The 12,413-nt window shown below is 41.0% G+C and overlaps 1 long non-coding RNA gene across 1 annotated transcript in view; it reads left to right on the top strand.

The window, feature by feature from the left end:
- The first annotated feature begins 11,084 nt into the window (after positions 1-11,084).
- Positions 11,085-12,413, top strand: part of LOC120033669 — an 86,871-nt gene continuing 85,542 nt past the window's right edge. The window contains exon 1 of the long non-coding RNA XR_005473981.1: positions 11,085-11,316. This is a non-coding gene — a long non-coding RNA (uncharacterized LOC120033669). The remainder of the gene's footprint in view (positions 11,317-12,413) is intronic.

Genomic DNA, 12,413 nt, shown 5'->3' with positions numbered 1-12,413 from the left:
ATGCAGGCTCATAGAGGTCTGGTCAAAAGTATTGCACTTTATAGTTGCACTTTATAGTGGAAAGGGTGCCATTTGGGACGTACAAAGAGTCTGCTACACCTTTCATCCACAGACAGACAAATGAGTGATAGCATGGACTTTAGAGGTACCCCGACTAACCTTGACTGACTGTTTTGAGTTCCGTTCTGATGGTTTATTAACTCTATTTCGTTCATGACAATGACAACCAATTTATTTGGAGTTAATTTCTCTATTTGTTATCACTCCTCTCTATTTGCCTGTGGCCCCGAATTGACTGTCAGAATGAAAATAAACAGAGGCACTTAACTGTCCGTGGTGCTAAAAAGAGGAAGTGGGTTTGGTTTGTAGTGAACACAGCTACTAAAGATGGCAACACATTGGTTGAGTCCCAAATGACACCCTATTCACTATATAGAGCACTACTTATGAAAAAGCCCTGGTCAAAAGTAGTGCATATGTAGGGAATAGAGTGCCATTTGGGACGCAGACTGAGTGATGACTGAGTGATGAATGTTGAACTACTGAGGGTAAAACCGGGTAGGTGTATTGGTGGGTTTGACCTTCGGGTCGAAGCATTGCTTTCAATTAAACTTTCAATTAAACATCTTTCTTTCATAGGTTGTAATATCCCTCATGTATACAGTGGTGTTTTTGGACATTTAGAGCCTAAACTAAAACAAAATAGCTTTATATGCTTAGAGAATATCAGAATTCCTGTCATACATGAGTCTTCTTTTGCAGGGGGGAGTTTTGGCACAGCCCAAGAAACCATGGAATAATGTTCAAGTTATCAGTTTCCCTTGGCGGCAAAGAAATCAAAATGTCATGAGAGGCTTTTGTAAGGTTCCGTATTTATTTTCTTAGTCAACCTTGTGTTCTGTTTCTTTGTGTTCTTGAACGTAGCCTTGCCTTTAATTTTTGTTCATTGTTTTCACCTGTGTTAGTTACTCACCTGGTCTCATCAGCTCCTTGTTTAGTTCAGTTCATTCTGTTTGTGCCTTTGTGAGGTATTGTTCCTTTTGACTCTACTGAGCCTTTTCCTATCTCGTTTGTGAGAACCAGTTATAGCCTTCAGTCCTAGTTTTGATTCACCTGCCTGTTTGCCTACCTGTGTATGACCATTGCCTGCCTGTGACCACGATACCTGCCTTCTGTGAAGGTGAAATAAACACCTGCCGCGCTCTGTGCGTGAATCTACACATTTTTCTCCCTGAGTATTCATTACAGCTTTGGAGGCATGTAGTCCTTCATTCTAGGCAGCTGTCTTCAGTCCCCCCTGCGTATGCCCCCACTGCTTCCCATGATGACAGCATGATGTGGCAATAATATCCAATGACCTTTCACATTATATTTGTGCCTTCCACCCCCCCACCAACACACCACCTCACTACCCCATATCATTGCTCTGCACAGCAATAAAAAAATCTATGCTTCATGGATCATGTATAGGCTACTAATCACAATGGTAATGTTAAGTTGGATGTTTTATTCACTGGCTGTGACTTTAAGCCCTGTATTAATGAACCTGATTCATGCAAACCAATTATTTTCAATATACTGTGTAAATGTGTATGTCCCAAATGGTGCCCTATTCCCTATATAGTGCACTACCTTTGACCACGGCTCATATGGCTCCTTAGGGAATACGGTGCCATTTAGGAAGTATCCTACATAAATAAAGGTTCTTAAATGGTTCTTCCTCAGTTCTTAAGGCTCCTTGGAGAATTCTTGCCCGATAAAGAACCTTTGAGTTAAGTGTGGGGTTCTTGATGGGGCATCTACGGTTCTTAAGAATTCTAAAAGGTTCTTGAAATGTATGGAAGCCTGCGATTTTTCATAGCACACAGCAAATTGGCCAGTGTTACCTTTCTAGTATTGATTCAGGAGTTAAATTAAATATGTAAAGAGATAAATGAACAATCAGTGGTGTAAAAGAACCCCAGTGTTGGTGTTAATAACCAGTGTTGAACCAAAACCACTTCCATCATTATCATATTTCCCAGCATACTCTATAGCAGGTTGATGTTAAGATGTTTCAGGTACTCTCGTATCTTAGTCTTCCCAACCCTGGCAGTCATTCTAAATGCAGGTTGCAGGCATTTTTTTTTCTCCAAATGTTGGATATCCCCACATTGGCTGGATTCCAATACGAATTACATATCAATTTGCAAGCCAGCATAATGTGACTTGCAGGCAGGGCCTGTGTCACGACTCCCGCCGAAGTCGGCTCCTCTCCTTGTTCGGGCGGCGCTCGGCGGTAGACGTCACCGGTCTTCTAGCCATCGCCACTCCATCTTTCATTTTCCATTTGTTTTGTCTTGTTTTTCCGCACACCTGTTTTACATCCCCTCATCACTCTACGTGTATATTATCCTCTGTTCCCCCCATGTCTGTGTGTGTAATTGTTTGTTACGTGTCATGTGTGACGCTTCATGCTGGTTCTTCGCCGGGTCTTGTTTGGAACCCGTGGTATTGTATGCTGTACATTATTTGTGTGACGAGTGCGCTATTCGCTTTTGCCTTTGGCGGGAGTGTCGTTACGCAGTTGCGTCCGACTGTTTTCCTTCTGCCAAATAAAGTGTGCCTGTTCACTCATCTCTGCTCTCCTGCACCTGACTTCAGTTCACCAGTTGCGCACACTGTTGACAGCCTGATTAATGCAGGGGCTTACCGGGGCTGAAGCCCTTGGGCCCAGGCCCGTGGGGGGCCCAAGAGGAGCAAAAAACGAAAAAGGAAATATATACAGTATACAAAACAAAACATTAGGATTACCTGCTCTTTCCATGACATAGATTGACCAGGTAAATCCAGGTGAAAGCCATAATCCCTTATTGATTACACTTGTTAAATCCACGTAAATCAGTGTAGATGAAGGGGAGGAGACAGGTTTAAGCCTTGAGACAATTGAAACATGGATTGTGTATGTGTGCCATTCAGCGAGTGAATGGGCAAGAAAAAAGATTTAAGGGCCTTTGAACAGGGTATGGTAGTAGATGCCAGGTGCACCGGTTAGTGTGTCTAGAACTGCAATGCTGCTGGGTTTTTCACGCTCAACAGTATCCATGTCTATCAAGAATGGTCCACCAACCAAAGGACATCCAGCCAACTTGACAGATCTGTGGGAAACATTGCAGTCAACATGGGCCAGCATCCCTGTGGAACGACACCTTGTAGAGTCCTTCCCCCGATGAATTGAGGCTGTTCTGAGGGCAAAAGGGGGCCTAGGAGCCAACCACTCCCATGCTCAGGAGCTCGCTCTCAATGAGCGTAGACAGCCTGCTGCTGCCACTCTGCTAATCATCAGATGGGGGGAGAAGAGGAGGTAGGGGGACCAGGTGGGTAACTCGGGGGGCCCTGCCTTGATTGGATAACTGATTAATACAACAATTTAAATAAACTGTATAATAAATAAATGTGACTGGTCAATATTGTGAGTCAAGTGTCATTTATAATCCAATCAGAAAGCTGTTATCAAATATGGCATATAACATGTACGGGCTGGTTACAAAAATATTGCTGGCTAGCCTGCCTACTGAAAATGGTGGGAAAAGTGAACAGGTCCTGAGTGGGGCACAGAAAATAAAATTACTGAAAATAAAACAACAGCAGAAGCAAGAATAAAAAAAATAAAAAAAAACCAAACTGACTGGTTATTTTTATGCGTAACACAAAGATACAAAGTACAAGGACAACTAAAGGCCTGCAATCGCGCATACGAGAGATCAACCCATTGATAGAGTGGGTGCCTTGTGCAGCATATATTCTGAATTTGGTTGAGGTAAAAACTGTGAAATGCTGCCATGGGACAAATGAATTTTTCACGTTTGTGCAGTCAGCATTTCACTTTTGCTCCAATACACTTGGCGATGGCAAATTGTTACGTTTACAAATTTGGTTTACAACCAAATGAATACAGTCGAATTGAAACCCTCAAATCTCAATTATGCCAATGTTAGTCAGTCTCTTCTATTTTCACGCTCAAGGACATATCTGAGGACGAAAATCAAACTCTGGCCAATCATAATGAGGCTCTAACACTTTATACCCGATGGATAAACTTGAGATTGCTTTTCTCTGTAACTTGTGGAAAACAATACTCCAACGTTTTCAGAATGGAAGCACTTTAGGCAGTCCAACTGGACCTGTCTAACGCTGTTCGTTTGCTGGCCTCCTTGAAAGATTTTTTGGCTGGGCTCCGGGCTCAGTTTGATAGCTTTGAGGCAAAAGGAAAGGGCATGTCACCAAAGCGTTGAGTTGTCAGAGGCAGAGCCTGACTGTCGTTTATCATTGGAAGGTCAGCAGAAATCTGCCATCGGTGTGTTCACTGTTGTGATTGACACGCTTATTGCCGAGTTGAATAGGAGGTATGAGTCATACAAAGAGCTAAGCAACTCCTCTGCACTCAACCTTCAGAGGAAATAGCAATCTGACTTGCAACTTGATTTTTCAGGTGAAATCGTCCAGTTTAAAGAATTTATAAGTGAGAAAAACACATCTGCAACGGCACTGCTTCACATGTTAAGAGAGGAATCTACAAGCAGTGTTTCCCAATGTTGACATTGCCTTGCAAATATTCTTGACTTTACCTGTAACCAATGCACCAGAGAAAGGGTCCTTTTCAAAGCTGGCTCTTGTCAAACACAGACTGAGATCAACGATGGGACAGGAAAGACTGAACCATTTGACTCTTATGGCTCTGGGCACTTGATTTCAAGGACATACTGTATATACTGTATCAGTCCAAAGTTTGGACACACCTACTCATTCCAGGATTTTTCTTTATATGTATAGTTTTCTACATTGTAGAATAATAGTGATGACATCAAAACTTTGAAATAACACATATGGAATTATGTAGTAACCAAAAAATTGTTAAACAAATCAAAATGTATTTTATTTGTGAGATTCTTCAAAGTAGCCACCCTTTGCCTTGATGACAGCTTAGTCACCTGGAATGCTAACTATTAGTATCACACAAATCAGGTAAATATGTCATTTTTCTATCACAAAAGATATGAAAAACAATTAGCTCTTATAGCTTCTCAAATCACATCCCTCTCTTAACAAAAACACTTTCATCATTTTCCATATTACATGCACAACGCATAGTATGGCAACTTCATATATGTAGTGGGTATACTTTCCAAGTTACAGTATTTCCTTTATATCATTTTTAATGACATAACAAAATAACTAACAAAATTACTTTAGTGTTCTATAGATTGCCTCTGACCATTCCCCACGTTCCATGTTAGAAATATTGTTCCAGTAGTTGCTTTGAACGTTTTAGAGTTTCAGCGGGAAAAAGGTATGTTGAGACAAAGCACATTCCTTTTGTGAATTTGGAGAGGGAGAGCCTGGATCTTCTCCCTTGATTTACAACAGGACGTGAGTTGTTAATCCCCACTAGTTCTTTCCTTCCCCCTCTAAGGGTGAAAGGGGGTCTGATTGAAGTTATTCATTGCACACCTGATCTGACCTATTTGGATTCTCATGGACAGTAATCACAATGGCTACCACAGCATTTTGCAGCGATATGCCAACCCATCTGATTTGCGCTCAGTGGGATTCTCATTTGTTTTTCAACATGACAATGACCCAACACACCTCCAGGCTGTGTAAGAGCTATTTGACCAAGAAGGAGAGTGATGGAGTGCTGCATCAGATGACCACTCGACTTCAAACAAATTGAGATTGTTTGGGATGAGTTGGACCACTGAGTGAAGGAAAAGCAGCCAAAGAATGCTCAGCATATGTGGGAACTCCTTCAATACTGTTGGAAAAGCATTCCAGGTGAAGCTTGTTGAGAGAATGCTAAGAGTGTGCAAAGCTGTCATCAAGGCAAAGGGTGGCTACTTTGAAGAATCTCAAATATAAAATACATTTTGATCCCTGAAAGGGACAACAAATCCAGTTGTTTGTGTCGTTCATTTCGGGAAAGTACAGTGGTTCCTCCTTTAAAAGTTGCGAGCTTACGCCGCGGGACTTAGAGGTACCCAGCATCACGGCTTCATTGCTCCAGACCACCACAAGGGGAAGTTAAAGCACTCATTATCCATTTGGGTCCCAAGGTTTTTATATGACCAATCATATCGAGTGGATCCAATGACGAATTTGACGCGAGCCACCCGTCCCTGGTGACTTTCTTCAGCAAAGATGGCTGACAAAACGTAACGGTGGAAGCAAATGTAAGTAATTTTAACATCATAACGAGTCAAGCAAAAAATGTACAATGAGAGAAATATGTTAGTTAATGTAGAGACAAACAATTGTGCATATTCTTTTGTCATTAAGTTAATTTACGAAAATCGCTATTTAGCAAGTTAGCTGACTAGCTAACATTATCGAGCTAGCTAGCTGGTGTTATGACATGAGTATGACATTGTAATTCATGATGTTTAATGTTTTAGGGATTCCTGAGAAAACCAGCAAACCAGGCTGTCGTTTAATGAAACAGTGGATGTAAAGAATCTAGCTAGCTAAAGCATTTACTGCAAATTGAATGCACAATTGTGTAAGCGTGCCTTGCCGTGCAATGCAGCTGAAGTAACATAGCTAGCTAACTATTTACTTGCTTATTGTGTAGTGGAGGATAAAAATAACTGTATGCCTATGGATGTGTAGCTAGCTACAGCATGTAGCTGATCTGTGTATGGACCCTAAAACATTAGGTTCTGAACTAATATTCATACCAATCTATGAACCTCAGCTATCTTAGTTGTATCAACTTCAAGTCTGAATGGCATTAATGAAGCCTATGGATAGAGTAGAATATAATAACTTTATTGTGCCAAGGATGCAAGTTCTAAATACATGTACTGTAGTTATCACCACTCATGAGATCCCCACATTGTAGCCTGTACATTGAATACATTCACTGATCATGTACTCTTCCTTGGAAAATAAAGGTGTGGTTCAGGTATGAATCTCTGAGACATTATTTTTCAGTTATATCCAATACCAGGTGTATCAAACTCCATTCTTTGAATGATGCTGTGTCTGCATGTATGTATTACAAATTATACACTTCAACAGTGTTCACCACTCCTGCTCCTGGGACATCAATGATTACACGTTGAAACTATGCAATAGACTAGAAACATGATGTAAGTAAAGTCTGATTTGCAGTTCATATATACAGAAAAAAAACTATGCATATCTAACTCCCTTCATCTGCATTAATCTGAGGACACAGAATAGTATTTCAATGAGATACTTAATTTCAACCATTGGAGAATGTGAAACGCTTTAATGAAAGAAGTTCATTATCAAGGTGTCATAAATACATAATACATGCATTATAATTATGATAATTGTAATATTATATTATAAATACAAGTTCAATCTATACTTCAATGCACATATGGTGTACATTATAAAACGAGGAAGAAAGACGAGGTGGGGAGAGAGGTGTAGAAGACAGAAAGGGAAAGAGGTAAGAACAGAGACAGACAGCATATGATTAATGAATTACAGTGCTACCCTAATATTCTCTCAGTTCATCACAATTACAGTGTTCTAGCGGTGTCTCCTAACCATCCTTGGGCCCTCAGTTGGCCCGAAGGTTATCTTCAGAGCGGGTGAGGTGGCGATGACGGGACTGGCTTCCTCTCTCACATCAAAACATACCTATAGGCGAGAGACAGATGGATAGAGAGAACATGATTAAGCCTTGTTTTTTGTATTCTAACACGGTCAGTCATCATAATCATCAGGAGGTGAAATGCAAAACTGACCTTGGATCATTAACTCTGGGACAACTACATCTCTATCTGTATTTCAATGTAAAGCATCTCTTTAATAATACTTCCTGTTTACCTGACCAAGTGACCTCACACCTATGATCATGCTGTGCCCTCTGTGTCAGCCAGTTCAGATGCGGGAGGGGTTCACCAACACAGCTGATATAACCTAGAGGATTTAGGGAGAAGGAGGAGAGGGATGAAGTGAAGAAGAGAGACTGGTATTGTGTGTGTGTGTGGTCTCACCTGGTGTCCACACTAAGTGGCTACAGAGTACTTTATGCTGAAAAACAGACAGACGAGGACAAACGATAGAAGATCGTGTCATTATGTCATTATTAGACAAAAATACCACTTGATGACTTGATCATTTGAATCAGCTGTGTAGTGCTAAGGCAAAAACAAAAATGTGCACAGGTGTTTGGAGCATTCTGATATGCCACAGCTGGTGAGGTGTCAGGTTCGCCTCTGTACTTAAAGGGTGATTATTCCAACTCTCTGTGAAATGCTGCAGATCTGCCCGCAGACGAGGTAGGAACACATATCCCCACACAGAAGAGGTGGATAGAATTCGACAGGTCAAGGTATCCTTCTTCCTCCAAACTGTGCAGCAAGTTGTAGTACTGACATGTCACAGCACTCCAAACATCTCTCCATAAGCGTTCCACTCTAACAGAGAGAAATAAAGGGTTTTGTGGGTGGGGGACCTAATCTCTGTGGTCCTGTGGTCTTCCTCCATGAATAGTGAACACTGAGGTGGGTCCGAGGTTATAGAAATGCAAGTTGTGTGTGCCTCTGTGAGTGGTTACGGACTGTATGTGACGCAGACACCTATCGGAGTGTACCTGAAACATTTAAATATAGAGGGCTATGTGTCTCACCACTTAGTTATTGCAAGGCTAACCCCCAGGGAAATCATGACTTAGCAGCAACAGATAGTCCAGTGAAAATACCTGAGTGTTAATGTGGTGTAAACCTGAAAATTAGCAGCTGACATCTGAAGGGTTTTTTAATTAATGCATGTGAGACAGGTTCCATGTACAACAAGACAGGCAGAGATGAAGAGAGAAAAAGAACACAGAACAGTTTAATTACCTCTGGTTATGAGCACTTTTGCCAGCAATGCTTTATTCCACGGCCTGTTCCTCGGACAGTGAACATCTGGCAAGATCTACATTTTCGACCCCTTGATCAGCTCGCACTCTGAAAGTAAAGAAAATAGCTTTTTTTTGTAGATATGAAAACAATAACTGAGATATGACCGTTCAATCTAAAGCAGCAGATGTCATTTTCAGAATACGTCAATAGAGCACAGAAAGCTCAACACCAGACTGGTATTGTGGTTGTTCATTAGGTGATGGGAAATATGCAATATGTATCCAAAATAATATGTTTACCTTCCTTGAAAATCCATCTATACCGCCAAAGATGACAATGTTGTATCTTGAAAAAAAGCATTTCAATTAAAAGTGAAATGTTTAACCCATTAACCTGCTTCATTATTTATGTATTACCAGTTGGTGAAGAACTCAAATTTATCTTAGTACCTTATCAATTTATGATTTGTGTCAATGTGGACGAGAGACAGGGAAGCAGGAACATAGTATTTTTGCGGAGCAGGGCAACGAAGCTGGATCATTCTGGCAATGATACCTGCACCATCTACACGTTGCAAAGACTCCCTAACTCTTCGCCATTGTACACGATGGCCCATTGCTATTATACTTAATTTGACCACTCTAAAGCCCGCATGGGGCATCCTTGCCTTAATGGCGCTGAATGTCTTGTCTAACTCTTCATCTGATATATCAGAAAAGCATTCCATGACAGACATGATGTGTTATTTCATCCTTCTGTAAAAAAAAGCTACCCGTTACACTGTCATGAAATATGATTTTATATCGACTATGAAACAAATAGGACATGGCCTGCTTATGAGTTGCCATGAAAGAAAGTTAGATTAATTCAACTGAAAATGGCAAGAACAGGCGTTCGTAGCTAAATGCTTTTGGTTAGCTTGAGAAAAATAATTGCATGATTTATCATTCTACAGTATGTACAGTTGAAGTCGAAAGTTTACATACACCTTAGCCAAATACATTTAAACCCAGTTTTTCACAATTCCTGACATTTAATCCTAGTAAACATTCCCTGTCTTAGGTCAGTTAGGATCACAACTTTATTTTAAGAATGTGAAATGTCAGCCTTCCACAAACAAATCCTATATCGACATAACCTGAAAAGCCACTCAGCAAGGAAGAAGCCACTGCTCCAAAACCGCCATAAAAAAAGCCAGACTATGGTTTGCAACTGCACATGATGACAAAGATCGTACTTTTTGGAGAAATGTCCTCTGGTCTGATGAAACAAAAATAGAACTGTTTGGCTATAATGACCATCGTTATGTTTGGAGGAAAAATGGGGAAGCTTGCAAGCCGAAGAACACCATCCCAACCGTGAAGCACGGGGGTGGCAGCATCATGTTGTGGGGGGTTGCTTTGCTGCAGGAGGGACTGGTGCACTTCACAAAATAGATGGCATTATGTGAAAATTATGTGGATATATTGAAGCAACATCTCAAGACATCAGTCAGGAAGTTAAAGCTTGGTCGCAAATGGGTCTTCCAAATGGACAATGACCCCAAGCATACTTCCAAAGTTGTGGCAAAATGGCTTAAGGACAACAAAGTCAAGGTAATGGAGTGGCCATCACAAAGCCCTTACCTCAATCCTATAGAAAATGTGTGGGCAGAACTGAAAAAGTGTGTGCGAGCAAGGAGGCCTACAAACCTGACTCAGTTACACCAGCTCTGTCAGGAGGAATGGGCCAAAATTCACCCAACTTATTGTGGGAAACTTGTGGAAGGCTACCTGAAACGTTTGACCCAAATTAAACAATTTAAAGGCAATGCTACGAAATACTAATTGAGTGTATGTAAACTTCTGACCCACTGGGAATGTGATGAAAGAAATAAAAGCTGAAATAAATCATTCTCTCTACTATTATTCTGACATTTCACATTCTTAAAATAAAGTGGTGATCCTAACTGACCTAAGACAGGGAATTTTTACTAGGACAAAATGTCAGGAATTGTGAAAAATTGAGTTTAAATGTATTTGGCTAAGGTCTATGTAAACGTCAGACTTCAACTGTATGTAATATAGTAGAATGTTATGAACCGACACTGAATCGTAGGAGTTAACTACTAGCTATGTAAAATTTGGACGGAAGAACGCCCAGTGCTGCTTACCTGATATGCCATCATCACACAGTCCTTCTTCGTAGGTGTCTGCTATGACTTTGTGTCGGGAATAAGTTGTTTTCAAAACAATTATTATTGATTGATAATAAAAAAGTTTTGCTCTCTACAAAAAGACACAAATGCATCTCCATAGGATATAACAATTTGCCCGTGAGTAACCAGACCGTCATACCAACTTGCTCTGCAGAATTCTTGACGCACAACCCAAGTTGTTGCCATATCCTGCCAGCACACCCACAAGCGAGCCACTCAGGCGCAGAATGACAGGTGGAAGAGGGCGAGGAACGAGATGTGAGTAACAACAATTTGTTGCAAGTTGGGGAGGGGGGCTAATAGCTGAACAATAGACTATTCAACCTTTACTAAAGAATAGTCTAATAGCCGAGCTAGGTGTGAACCCCCCCCCCCCCTCCCCCTCCTATCACAGACCAAGGGGTAGCTTGCTACTCAATGTAATAAAGTAATGCCTTTTCAAGTAAGTTACCTTACACGTTATGTTGGCTGACAATTTGTTAGCTACGCTGTCCTTACGAACCACATAGCATATCATTTACAGCAGCATGTACCGGTATGTTAGCTAGCTACCTAACGTTAGTAGTTATACATCAAATTTGCCAGTATATTAACTATAGGCTATCTAACTACCCAACATTTATTGACTTGATTATTCCCGTCATTCTTAACTAAATGGAATAGTCATTGTGCGTTGACAATGGATATTCGGTTGCTTTCGTAAATTCGCTCTGGCTATCTACACCGATTTCAGAGCACTCTCGTCTGAGTGTACCAGAGCGTCGGCAAAAAAAGCATAATTCAATGTTTCCAGCAGCACAGTTAGTCACCAACACTCTGGTTAACATGAAAACTGCCTAACCAGCTCTGCTAGGGCTAGTAAAATGGTCAGAGTGGTCTCATTTATGTCTGGAAGTAGCTAGCAAGCTAGCCAACGTTAGCTTGGGTGCTTGACTGCCGTTGTAAGACCAGAATGCTCAAATCAACCCTAACGTTACTCCTCAGCCCGAACGTCCAGTGTGCGATCCGAGAGCGAAACGGTCTGAATTTACAAACTGACAATCTGACAACGCTCTGAATATATGAGCGCAGGCACTCCAGATTGAATTTAAGAACACACCCAAAATCGAAAAATGTCAAACTAGTCATTTGTTATGCTAGCAAGAGGTTGCATACAGTAGCAACAGCATCAACTTCTTGTAGAGAAAGCAAAGCTAGTACGCTCAACTGAAAGTTTGGTTACACTACAATTAGGGTGTGGAAATGTTATGCCTGTCACGCCCTGGCCTTAGTTATCTTTGTTTTCTTTATTATTTTAGTTAGGTCAGGGTGTGACATGGGGGATGTTTGTGTGTTTTTTGTCTAGTCTAGGGTGT

Source organism: Salvelinus namaycush, chromosome 40 (assembly GCF_016432855.1).
Source record: "Salvelinus namaycush isolate Seneca chromosome 40, SaNama_1.0, whole genome shotgun sequence".
Classification (NCBI taxonomy): domain Eukaryota; kingdom Metazoa; phylum Chordata; class Actinopteri; order Salmoniformes; family Salmonidae; genus Salvelinus; species Salvelinus namaycush.
Note: the sequence above shows the minus strand (reverse complement) of the source record. Positions and strands in the feature narration are given on the sequence as shown.